This window comes from Oncorhynchus masou, unplaced genomic scaffold, assembly GCF_036934945.1.
Source record: "Oncorhynchus masou masou isolate Uvic2021 unplaced genomic scaffold, UVic_Omas_1.1 unplaced_scaffold_7295, whole genome shotgun sequence".
Lineage (NCBI taxonomy): Eukaryota > Metazoa > Chordata > Actinopteri > Salmoniformes > Salmonidae > Oncorhynchus > Oncorhynchus masou.
In genome coordinates this window covers 2,297-15,316 of record NW_027013748.1, presented here as the reverse complement: position 1 = coordinate 15,316, position 13,020 = coordinate 2,297, and the positions used below count along the sequence as shown (strand labels likewise).

Below are 13,020 nucleotides of genomic sequence, written 5' to 3'. Positions count from 1 at the left end.
TAGGTAGATAGATAGATAGATAGATAAGGCAGGTAGGTAGATAAGGTAGGTAGGTAGATAAGGTAGGATAATGTAGGCAGCTATGATAAGGTAGGTAGGTAGATAAGATAGGTAGGTAGGTAGGTAAGGTAGGTAGATAAGGTAGGCAGGTATGATAAGGTAGGGAGGTAGGTAGGTAGGTAGGTAGGTAGGTAGGTAGATAGAGGGTAGGTAGGTAGGATAAGGTAGGTAGGTAGGTAGGTAGATAAGGTAGGTAGGTAGGCAGGTAGGGTAAGGTAGGTAGGTAGGTTAGGTAGATAAGGTAGGTAGGTAGGTAGATAAGGAAGGTAGGTAGGTAGGTAGGTAGGATAAGGTAGGTAGATAAGGTAGGTAGGTAGGTAGGTAGGTGTAGGGTAGGTAGGTAGGTAGGTATACACACACACGTACCTGATTTGAACATCTGCTGAGCCATGAGGAGGTCATTGAGGCCACTGATGTTGTCCCAACCTGGCAGGAACACCAAGATGGCTCCTTCCTGGAACACACATCAGGACACACCCACACATCAGGACACGCCCACACATCAGGACACGCCCACACATCAGGACACGCCCACACATCAGGACACATCACACATCAGGACACATCACACATCAGGACACATCACACATCAGGACACGCCCACACATCAGGACACGCCCACACATCAGGACACGCCCACACATCAGACACGCCCCACATCAGGACACATCACACATCAGGACACATCACACATCAGGACACGCTCACACATCAGGACACGCCCACACATCAGGACACGCCCACACATCAGGACACGCCACACATCACGCATCAGACACGCCCACGACACCACACATCAGGACACGCCCACACATCAGGACACGCCCACACATCAGGACACGCCCACACATCAGGACACGCCCACACATCAGGACACATCACACATCAGGACACGCCCCACACATCAGGACACATCACACATCAGGACACATCACACATCAGGACACGCCCCACACATCAGACACGCCCCCACACATCAGGACACGCCCACACATCAGGACACGCCCACACATCAGGACACATCACACATCAGGACACGCCCCCACACATCAGGACACGCCCACATCGACACGCCATACATCGGACACGCCCACACATCAGGACACGCCCACACATCAGGACACGCCCACACATCATGACACGCCCACACATCATGACACGCCCACACATCAGGACACCCTCTGGCAACATACATATCAAAGCTTTTCCATTACAGGCAGAAACAAACCAACAGGAACCTGAATTCTACAATTTTGATAAACATTCCCACTTTCTGTCATCTAAGCCAAGCCAGCCTCTCTCTGCCCACAGTCAAATTAAGTCATTACACAAAATAAGGGCCTGTTTTGTGGATTTGGAATGAATAAATAAAAGCCTAATTTACTCAAAAGGGAACAGAAAGTCACACCTAAAAACCCAGAGACAAAACCGAGCTAACCACAATCCACACTAACCTGCTTAATGAGGTTCAGAGGAGAATAGTGGCCGTGTTAGCATTAGTTTAGCTTCAATGGTGGTCTAAGTTTCTTGTTTACACAGGCAGTGCAATTCTGATATTTTTCCACTAATTGGTCTTTGACCAATCCGATCAGACAACAATTGGGCATAAAATCAGAATAGGGCTGCCTGTGTAAACACAGCCTAAAAGTGTACCGTACTTAGGTAGTTAGCTTAGTTGGTTTTCATCTTGGGTGGTCGTGTTAGCATCAGGGTTGGGGGCGATGTCATTACAATCCTGTTGAATTCATGAAAAGTAGTCCATTATTATGATTTACTGAAGAGGACTTTTGCCATTCATGAACAGAATCTGATAGCTGAGCTGACTGGAGAGGATTGAGGGGGTCAGTCCTTGTCATTTCAGCAAGCTGTGACACCCACCATCTCAGATTGTTCAGATACGTTTCTGTCGTGAGAAACAGATTAGAATTCCATGAAACATTCTGTTGACATTTCATTAGATCACGTTTAATTTGATTGCGAAATTGGCCATTTTAAATTTACAGGATTCATATAATCATTAATAAATATAGTATCTAACATCGGATTTGGATCATAATTCTTCCCAACAATGGTAAAAACTACCAATCCCACCGCTACACCAATCCCACCGCTACACCAATCCCACCGCTACACCAATCCCACCGCTACACCAATCCCACCGCAACACCAATCCCACAGCTACACCAATCCCACACCAATCCCACCGCAACACCAATCCCACCGCTACACCAATCCCACACCAATCCCACACCAATCCCACCGCTACACCAATCCCACCGCTACACCAATCCCACCGCTACACCAATCCCACCGCAACACCAATCCCACCGCAACACCAATCCCACCCCAACACCAATCCCACCCCAACACCAATCCCACCGCAACACCAATCCCACCCCAACACCAATCCCACCCCCAATCCCACCCCAACACCAATCCCACCCCAACACCAATCCCACCCCAACACCAATCCCACCGCTACACCAATCCCACCGCAAGATTTGAATGAGGAAAAGCTATTAGTTGTCTACCCAAAGTTGCAAAGAAAATGTTGTGATCCATATAATAAAACACAACAGACCAGAAAAATGTATAAAATAAATCAAGAACAGCAACACCTGGTGGACAAAACGTGCTACTTTCACATTCATTTACAGTGCCTTGCTAAAGTATTCGGCCCCTTGAACTTTGCGACCTTTTGCCACATTTCAGGCTTCAAACATAAAGATATAAAACTGTATTTTTTGTGAAGAATGAACAACAAGTGGGACACAATCATGAAGTGGAACGACATTTATTGGATATTTCAAACTTTTTTAACAAATCAAAACTGAAAAATTGGGCGTGCAAAATTATTCAGCCCCTTAAGTTAATACTTTGTAGCGCCACCTTTTGCTGCGATTACAGCTGTAAGTCGCTTGGGGTATGTCTCTATCAGTTTTGCACATCGAGAGACTGAAATTTTTTCCCATTCCTCCTTGCAAAACAGCTCGAGCTCAGTGAGGTTGGATGGAGAGCATTTGTGAACAGCAGTTTTCAGTTCTTTCCACAGATTCTTGATTGGATTCAGGTCTGGACTTTGACTTGGCCATTCTAACACCTGGATATGTTTATTTTTGAACCATTCCATTGTAGATTTTGCTTTATGTTTTGGATCATTGTCTTGTTGGAAGACTAATCTCCGTCCCAGTCTCAGGTCTTTTGCAGACTCCATCAGGTTTTCTTCCAGAATGGTCCTGTATTTGGCTCCATCCATCTTCCTATCAATTTTAACCATCTTCCCTGTCCCTGCTGAAGAAAAACAGGCCCAAACCATGATGCTGCCACCACCATGTTTGACAGTGGGTATGGTGTGTTCAGGGTGATGGGCTGTGTTGCTTTTACGCCAAACATAACGTTTTGCATTGTTGCCAGAAAGTTCAATTTTGGTTTCATCTGACCAGAGCACCTTCTTCCACATGTTTGGTGTGTCTCCCAGGTGGCTTGTGGCAAACTTTAAATGACACTTTTTATGGATATCTTTAAGAAATGGCTTTCTTCTTGCCACTCTTCCATAAAGGCCAGATTTGTGCAATATACGACTGATTGTTGTCCTATGGACAGAGTCTCCCACCTCAGCTGTAGATCTCTGCAGTTCATCCAGAGTGATCATGGGCCTCTTGGCTGCATCTCTGATCAGTCTTCTCCTTGTATGAGCTGAAAGTTTAGAGGGACGGCCAGGTCTTGGTAGATTTGCAGTGGTCTGATACTCCTTCCATTTCAATATTATCGCTTGCACAGTGCTCCTTGGGATGTTCAAAGCTTGGGAAATCTTTTGTATCCAAATCCGGCTTTAAACTTCTTCACAACAGTATCTCGGACCTGCCTGGTGTGTTCCTTGTTCTTCATGATGCTCTCTGCGCTTTTAAAGGACCTCTGAGACTATCACAGTGCAGGTGCATTTATACGGAGACTTGATTACACATAGGTGGATTATATTAATCATCATTAGTCATTTAGGTCAACATTGGATCATTCAGAGATCCTCACTGAACTTCTGGAGAGAGTTTGCTGCACTGAAAGTAAAGGGGCTGAATAATTTTGCAAGCCCAATTTTTCAGTTTTTGATTTGTTAAAAAAGTTTGAAATATCCAATAAATGTCGTTCCACTTAATGATTGTGTCCCACTTATTGTTGATTCTTCACAAAAAAATACAGTTTTATATTATTTTTTTTTATCTTTATGTTTTTATCTTTATGTTCAAGAGGGCCGAATACTTTCGCAAGGCACTGTATTTATGATGCAAGTGACTTCAGTTAGTGATTTCTCTGACACCAGTCTCAGAGTCAGTGAAGAGGCGCCCCCGGGATGCTTGGCCTTCTAGGCAGATTTGCAAAGAAAAAGCCATATCTCAGACTGGCCAATTAAAAATAAAAGATTAAGATGGACAAAATAACACGGACACAATGGACCGAGGAAGATTGGGGGGGGGGGGGGGGAAGTGTTATTGAAAGACAAATCTAAGTTTGAGGTGTTCAGATCACAAAGAAGAACACTCGTGAGACACAGAAAAATGAAAATATGCTGGAGGAGTGCTTGACGCCATCTGTCAATCATGGTGGATGCAATGTGATGGTCTGGGGATGCTTTGGTAGTGGTACAGTGGGAGATTTATACAATAACTATTTAGGGAAGAAGAAGGTGTTCATAATGCGGCCAGGTTAGACACCGGATCTCAACCCTGTTGAGCTGTTGTGGAGCAGCTTGACCGTATGGCATGGTAATGGTGACCACTGGGTCCACCTAGGGAGGTGCTTCAGGAAGTGCTGGTAAACTCTTCAGATTACCTTACCAAATTGACAACTGAATGCCAAAGGTCTACAAGGAAATTGCTGCAAATGGAGATCTCACAAAAGCTAAGTTTAAAAAGGACATTATTATTTCCAATTTAAAAAATCGTTATTTACAACCTTGTCACTATATTTCCTATTCATTTTGCATCTCATTTCATGTATGTTTTCATGAAAAACAAGGACATTTCTAAGTGACCCCAAACTTTTGAACAGTAGTGTATATAAACTCAGCAAAATAATAAACGTCCTCGCACACTGTCAACAGCGGTTATTTTAATGTTGTGTGTAAATATTTGTATGAACATAACAGATTCAACAACTGAGACATAAACTAAACAAGTTCCACAGACATGTGACTAACACAAATGGAATAATGTGTCCCTGAACAAAGGGGGGTCAAAGTCAAAAGTAACAGTCAGTATCAGGTGTGGCCATCAGCTGCATTAAGAACTGCAGTGCATCTCCTCCTCATGGACTGCACCAGATTTTCCAGTTCTTGCTGTGAGATGTTGCCCCACTCTTCCACCAAAGTAGCAAGTTCCCAGACATTTCTGGGGGGAATGGTCCTAGCCCTACCCTCTGATCCAACAGGTTCCAGACATGCTCAATGGGATTGGAGGTCCGGGCTCTTCACTGGCCATGGCAGAACACTGACATTCCTGTCTTGCAGGAATTCACGCACAGAACAGGCAGTATGGCTGGTGGCATTGTCATGCTGGAGGGTCATGTCAGGATGAGCCTGCAGGAAGGGTACCACATGAGGGAGGAGGATGTCTTCCCTGTAATGCACATTCGTTGAGATTGCCTGCAATGACAACAAGCTCAGTTCGATGATGCGGTGACACACCGCCCCAGACCAAGACGGACCCTCCACCTCGATCCCACTCCAGAGTACAGGCCTGGGTGTAATGCTCATTCCTTCGACGATGAACGCAAATCCCACCATCACCCCTGGTGAGACAAACCGCGTTTTCGTCAGTGAAGAGCACTTTTTGCCAGTCCTGTCTGGTCCAGCGATTTGCGGGTTTGTGCCCATAGGCTTACGTTGTTGCCAGTGATGTCTGGTGAGGACCTGCCTTACAACAGGTCTACAGGCCTTCAGTCCAGCCTCTCTCGGCCTATCGGGACCGTCTGAGCACTGATGGAGGGATTGTGCGTTCCTGGTGTAACTGGCTGTAGTTGTTGCCATCCTGTACCTGTCCTGCAGGTCTGATGTTCGGATGTACTGATCCTGTGCGGGTGTTGTTACACGTGTTCTGCCACTGAGAGGACGATCAGCTGTCCCTCTGTAGCGCTGTCTTAGGTGTCTCAAAGTACGGACATTGCAATTTATTGCGCTGGCCACATCTGCAGTCCCTCATGCCTCCTTGCAGCATGCCTAAGGCACGTTCACAGATGAGCAGGGAACCTGCATCTTTCTTTTGGTGTTTTTCAGAGTCAGTAGAAAGGCCTCTTTAGTGCCCTAAGTTTTCATAACTGTGACCTTAATTGCCTACTGTCTGTAAGCTGTTAGTGTCTTAAAACAACCGTTCTACAGGTTCATGTTCATTAATTGTTTATGGTTCATTGAACAAGCATGGAAACAGTCTTTAACTTCATTGCCTAGGGGCAGAATTCAGAAGTTTTGATGAATAGATACCCAAAGTAAATTGCCTGTTTCTCAGGCCCAGAGCGCTAGGATATGCATATAATTAGTATTGGATAGAAAACACTCTAAAGTTTCCAAAACTGTTAAAATAATGCCTGTGAGTATAACAGAACTGATATGGCAGGCGAAAACCTGAGGAAAATCCATCCAGGAAGTTGAATATTTTTGATGTGTGTAGTTTTCAACTGCCTGCCTATACAGTATGTAATGGGATAGGCCCCAGATTGCAGTTCCTATGGCTTCCACTAGATGTCAAAAGTCTTTAGACATTGTTTCAGGCTTGTATTCTGAAAAATGAGAAAGAATGAATTTTCTCAGTGGACTGTAGAATGAACCAGAGCTGGTTTGCGCGCGTGACCGATTGTGTGTGGTTTGTTATTTGTCCTTTCTACTGAATATGCTATTGTCCGGTTGAAATAGTATCAACTATTTAGACAATAGACAACCTGAGGATTAATTATAAACATTGTTTGACATGTTTCAACAAACTTTACCGCTACTATGAGGATGTATTTGCCTGCCTGTTGTGGCTGCCTTTGAGCCAGTGGATTACTAAGCAACACGCGTCAAACAAAACAGAGTTTTTTGGATATAAAGAGGGACTTTATCGAACAAAACAAACATTTATTGTGTAACAGGGACTCTTGTGAGTGCAACCAGATGAAGATCATCAAAATTATTTCATTTTATTGCTATTTCTGACTTTCGTGACTCCTCTGCTTAGCTTCGTCACACTAGTGGAGTGAGGTTAATTAAACCCTTTACAATGAAGATCTGTGAAGTTATTTTAATTTTAAATCATTATCTTTGAAAGACAGGGTCCTGATAAAGGAAGCGTTTCTTTTCTGCTGTGTTAATAAAAAAGTTGGTTAATTTTTTCTATAATTCTGCATAACAGGGTGGACATTTTATAAATGGGACATATAGACTAAAATGAAACATGGAAAAATAGATAATTTATTTAGCTTTGCACCATTGTTTTCCCACTAAAGAAATCAACACTTCATGAATGTGGTGTCATTGTAAATGGGTTGTTTTCTTTAAACTCCCACACAGCAGAAATCCACTTTTTCGAGCTGAAAGACAATGGCCAGAGTTTACCCATTATGTTGCACAACGATGTAAGGCAATAAGTCATCATTTTAGTCAAAGTATGAAGCTGTATATTTGGTGAAGTGCCAAATCTCTCCATCACAGAGGCAAATGACTTAATTAACCAATCACCACAGTCAGAACCCTGACAGCCAGCCCCTAGCATCAACTAAGAACACTGTCATGGCCAATCTCCTGCTTTCCTCTCAGTTCTCTGACAATGTTACAGTCAATGAGCCGGCTGGCTCCCTTCTGAGTGCGGTAGCTGACAGACATAGGGTTGTTGAATTTAATATGGACCTCTAACCCCAAACCTCTAGGCATTACTGTATAGAGAAACTCTCCCTCCTCCATGTTTCAACTACACAGCCCTTTTTCTCCATGTGTCAAACACTGCTCCTGGATAATGGTCCTACATGTGGGAAACGCCAGATTTTTGGGGAAATTCACAATGGGACAAAGATATGGTTAATTAATTGATTGAACTTTACACTGATTTATGATGCATTTCACTCCATCAACACCAAAATAGCCGTTTGGTGGGACTCCACACCAGAGCCCGGCCGATATATATCGTTTCACCAATAATATTAGCCCTTTTCACACTATATTGGCCGATAATTCCCACGGATAACTAATATTCAATAAAAATGAATCTCATGCTGATCTGAACACTTGCTGCCATTCTCATGATGTGTCATTATGGTCACTACTGTATGTATTAAATCAACACTTGTGTCATTATGGTCACTACTGTATGTATTAAATCAACACTTGCTGCCATTCTCATGATGTGTCATTATGGCTGCCATTCTCATGATCACAACACTTGCCCTTCTCATGATGTGTCATTATATGCTACTGTATGTATTAAATCAACACTTGCTGCCATTCTCATGATGTGTCATTATGGTCACTACTGTATGTATTATATCAACACTTGCTGCCATTCTCATGATGTGTCATTATGGTCACTACTGTATGTATTAAATCAACACTTGCACCCATTCTCATGATGTGTCATTATGGTCACTACTGTATGTATTAAATCAACACTTGCTGCCATTCTCATGATGTGTCATTATGGTCACTACTGTATGTATTAAATCAACACTTGCTGCCATTCTCATGATGTGTCATTATGGTCACTACTGTATGTATTAAATCAACACTTGCTGCCATTCTCATGATGTGTCATTATGGTCACAACTGTATGTATTAAATCAACACTTGCTGCCATTCTCATGATGTGTCATTATGGTCACTACTGTATGTATTAAATCAACACTTGCTGCCATTCTCATGATGTGTCATTATGGTCACTACGTATGTATTAAATCAACACTTGCTGCCATTCTCATGATGTGTCATTATGGTCACAACTGTATGTATTAAATCAACACTTGCTGCCATTCTCATGATGTGTCATTATGGTCACTACTGTATGTATTAAATCAACACTTGCTGCCATTCTCATGATGTGTCATTATGGTCACAACTGTATGTATTAAATCAACACTTGCTTTCTCATGATGTGTCATTATGGTCTCATGATGTGTCATTATGGTCACAACTGTATGTATTAAATCAACACTTGCTGCCATTCTCATGATGTGTCATTATGGTCACAACTGTATGTATTAAATCAACACTTGCTGCCATTCTCATGATGTGTCATTATGGTCACTACACTTGCTGCCATTCTCATGATGTGCATTAAATCAACACTTGCTGCCATTCTCATGATGTGTCATTATGTCACAACTGTATGTATTAAATCAACACTTGCTGCCATTCTCATGATGTGTCATTATGGTCACAACTGTATGTATTAAATCAACACTTGCTGCCATTCTCATGATGTGTCATTATGGTCACTACTGTATGTATTAAATCAACACTTGCCATTCTCATGATGTGTCATTATGGTCACTACTGTATGTATTAAATCAACACTTGCTGCCAAGCAGTTATTGTATGTATTAAATCAACACTTGCTGCCATTCTCATGATGTGCCATTATGGTCACTACTGTATGTATTAAATCAACACTTGAAGCAGTTATTGGACAATTGCTCTTTTGGATGGCAATATGTATGAGAATTCAGTGTGGAAAAATTAATTTCCATTTCCCATGTAAAACAGAATATTAGCAGATGTATCAGTAAGTTTTGTCCCCCAAAAAACCATGGTTAGACTACACCACACAAGATAGTTAAAACTCACTTCCTGGCTCAGCACGATATGCCTGATCAGCTGCACGATGAGCTCAAGGTCAATCTTATCATCATCGTCCATCATCTCCAACACATCTATGGTTCTGTCAGAGTACCTGCCAATCAAAATGAGACAGACGCCAGGAGTCCCCAATCACAGACAGGAACAGACACAAACAGGAAGAGATACAGACTAATCAATCAAAGACTGAGACAGTAATGCTATCAGCAATGGCGCGGAACACTAAATAACAATAATTATCAAATTGATTCTTTCATTTGTTAGACAGCTTTGACAATCCTCTCAGCAACCATTGTTCAATCAGAGTAATATAAAGGACAGCTAGACATGTCAGACCCGAATCTCTTTATTGAAACTGGAGAATCATTATGACAATGTCCCTCAGTAACTCACTTGTCCCGTCTTGTGTGGGCGTAGCAAAGCCAGCTCCCCCTCACCCCAGTAACTCACTTGTCTCGTAGTGTGTGGGCGTAGCAGGGCCAGCTCCATCTCACACTCAGTAACTCCACTTGTCTCGTAGTGTGCGGGCGTAGCAAAGCCAGCTCCCCTTCACCCTCAGTAACTCACTTGTCTCGTAGTGTGTGGGCGCTTAGAGGCCAGCTCCCCTTCACCCTCAGTAACTCACTTGTCTCGTAGTGTGTGGGCGTAGCAAGGGGCCAGCTCCCCTCCCTCAGTAACTCACTTGTCTCGTAGTGTGCAGGCTTAGCAGGGCCAGCTCCCCTCACCCTCAGTAACTCACTTGTCTCGTGTGTGTGGGCGTAGCAGGGAGCTCCCCTCACCCTCAGTAACTCCACTTGTCTCGTAGTGTGCGGCGTAGCAGGGCCAGCTCTCCTTGTATTCGGCCTCTTTCTGGTCCTTCTCCTGGTCTGGAGTTCTGACCCTGCATGAAACCTCTCTCTTCCACCTGGGCCTCTGCTCCTTCTTCTGGGGACGGTACCTGGCAGACACACACAAACACAAAGTTCAGCCCAGTTCTCACTAATCATCTAGAACACATCCTCCAGTAGGTTCTCACCTAATCCTCTCAACACATCCTCAGTAGGTTCTCACCTAATCATCTCCAAAACATCCTCCAGTAGGTTCTCACCTAATCATCTCCAACACATCCTCCAGTAGGATCTCACCCTAATCATCTCCAACACATCCTCCAGTAGGAACTCACCTAATCATCTCCAACACATCCTCCAGTAGGAACTCACCTAATCATCTCCAACACATCCTCCAGAACTCAATGTATCTCCAATCATCTCTCCAAACATCCTCCCTCTTGCACTGGAGGTCATCCCGGGATGTGGATCATAGGACCAGTTATCTGGAGAGAGACAGGGAGGGGGCAGAGGAATTTACTGACTCTATTCAATGGTCATTCCCAATTTCCAACCCATTGCATATGTCAGCATACAGAAACACACGGAATCCCCACAAAAACACAGAAACACTGATACGACAGAAACACACTGAATCCCCACTGCTACATACAGAACACACTGAATCCCCACTGCTACGACAGAAACACACTGAATCCTCACTGCTACGACAGAAACACACTGAATCCCCACTGCTACGACAGAAACACACTGAATCCCCACTGCTACGACAGAAACACACTGAATCCCCACTGCTACGACAGAAACACACTGAATCCCCACTGTTTGCCATTGCGTACTAAAATATTTGGAGAACTTCTCAGCGTTGAGCGTGGCACTCATGAGGATGACCTTGAGGTCCTGTCGGACTCGGAGCAGGTCTTTAACAATGATGAGTAGAACATCAGAGTGAAGGTTCCTCTCATGAATTTCATCCAAAACCAGGTGGCTGATGGTGGACAACAGACTGACAGGGAGAGAGAGAGAGAGATTTAGAAAGAGAGAATGATGGGAGAGGAGGATGATGAAGAGGAAGGAGAGGAAAAAACACTCACGGGGAGGAGCGGAGCCACTGTAGAATAATACCCGTTGTACAATACAGCACCGAGCCCTGTTTCCGTGGTAACCGACTAAAATGAATTTAAAAAAAAATGTTTTTAAAGAATACACAATTGAATACAAACACTTATTAATACAGGTTATTACATCTGATATACATATTAATACAGGTTATTACAGATTATTTAATTATTACAGATTATTTAATTATTACAGATTATATACATATTAATACAGATTATTCCAGCGTGTATACTTACTTTCAATAATATACTGTAAGCCATTTAATCAGAGCCCAGAAAAAGAAAGAGGGAGGAGGGGGAGTATGTTGGATATTAACGATGACCAGCTGGCCCAGGGCCAGGAAAAACACGTGTTGGGCCAGTGGATCTCGTCAGTGACTTCTCTGACCGGGCCAGTAACTTATCAGCGCATTTCTGCGTTCCAGTTCAACGTTTAACTGCCATGTCGCAGTCTATCACTGACTACAACAAACGGAAAAGTCACGCTGTACTTAAAGCCAGATGATTGGTCGTTCGTTGAAGCACCACACCACGCTCCCGCAAGTCACAACTTCGAGTGGTACATGATTAGATGCCTTAACACAGCACACGCCAGCTGTCCAAAGCAAAATGAAGCGGCCCATCAATCTACTCTCTCAAAGCTTATTTCTTATAGGAACTTATTTTACAAAAGTAAAAACTTCAATAGTGAACATACTAACATAGTTACATGTTAATAGTCTCACAAAGATAGCAACATAAGACACCTAGATTTAGTATTAGCAAGCCTGCTGTATGTGCCGGTCCCTCATTTTGGAATGTATGTTCTAAAGGGTAGCGTCCTAAATTTTGAGATGTAAAAAAATATAGATTCTCAAAAAGTAATACAATGCTGCTCTAGGTATTGACTTGCATTGCTAAATTATATTACACAGCTTTTTAAAAGGACCAATGCACCATTTTTTTTTTAACTCAATAAATGATTTCCTAAGTAATGAAGTAATTACCTACTGTAAATTGTTTCAACACATAAAAATAAACTAAATCATTTCTAAGCTAAATTGAATTCTGTGTTGGAGTGATCTGAGTGAGGGCCTAATTGGATGATCCTAATGTAAGGGATGTGTAACCTGAAAAGTAGCTGTAAATAGTTGATAGGAGCACAAACTCTGTTATTGGTCTACCAACAACCAAAAAAGCTGTAATTTCAGGGGGTCTTTTC

The 13,020-nt window shown here is 43.0% G+C and overlaps 1 long non-coding RNA gene across 2 annotated transcripts; it reads right to left on the bottom strand.

Moving 5' to 3' along the window:
• Nucleotides 1–426: 426 nt before the first annotated feature.
• Nucleotides 427–10,421, bottom strand: LOC135537238 (uncharacterized). 2 transcript variants are annotated; one of them, XR_010455151.1, is made up of 3 exons: nt 10,381–10,421; nt 9,860–9,965; nt 427–514 (listed from the first exon to the last, which is right to left on the bottom strand). It is a non-coding gene; the product is annotated as an uncharacterized LOC135537238 (long non-coding RNA). The 2 variants fall into 2 exon arrangements; XR_010455152.1 differs by lacking the exon at nt 10,381–10,421 and adding an exon at nt 10,322–10,355.
• Nucleotides 10,422–13,020: the final 2,599 nt, after the last annotated feature.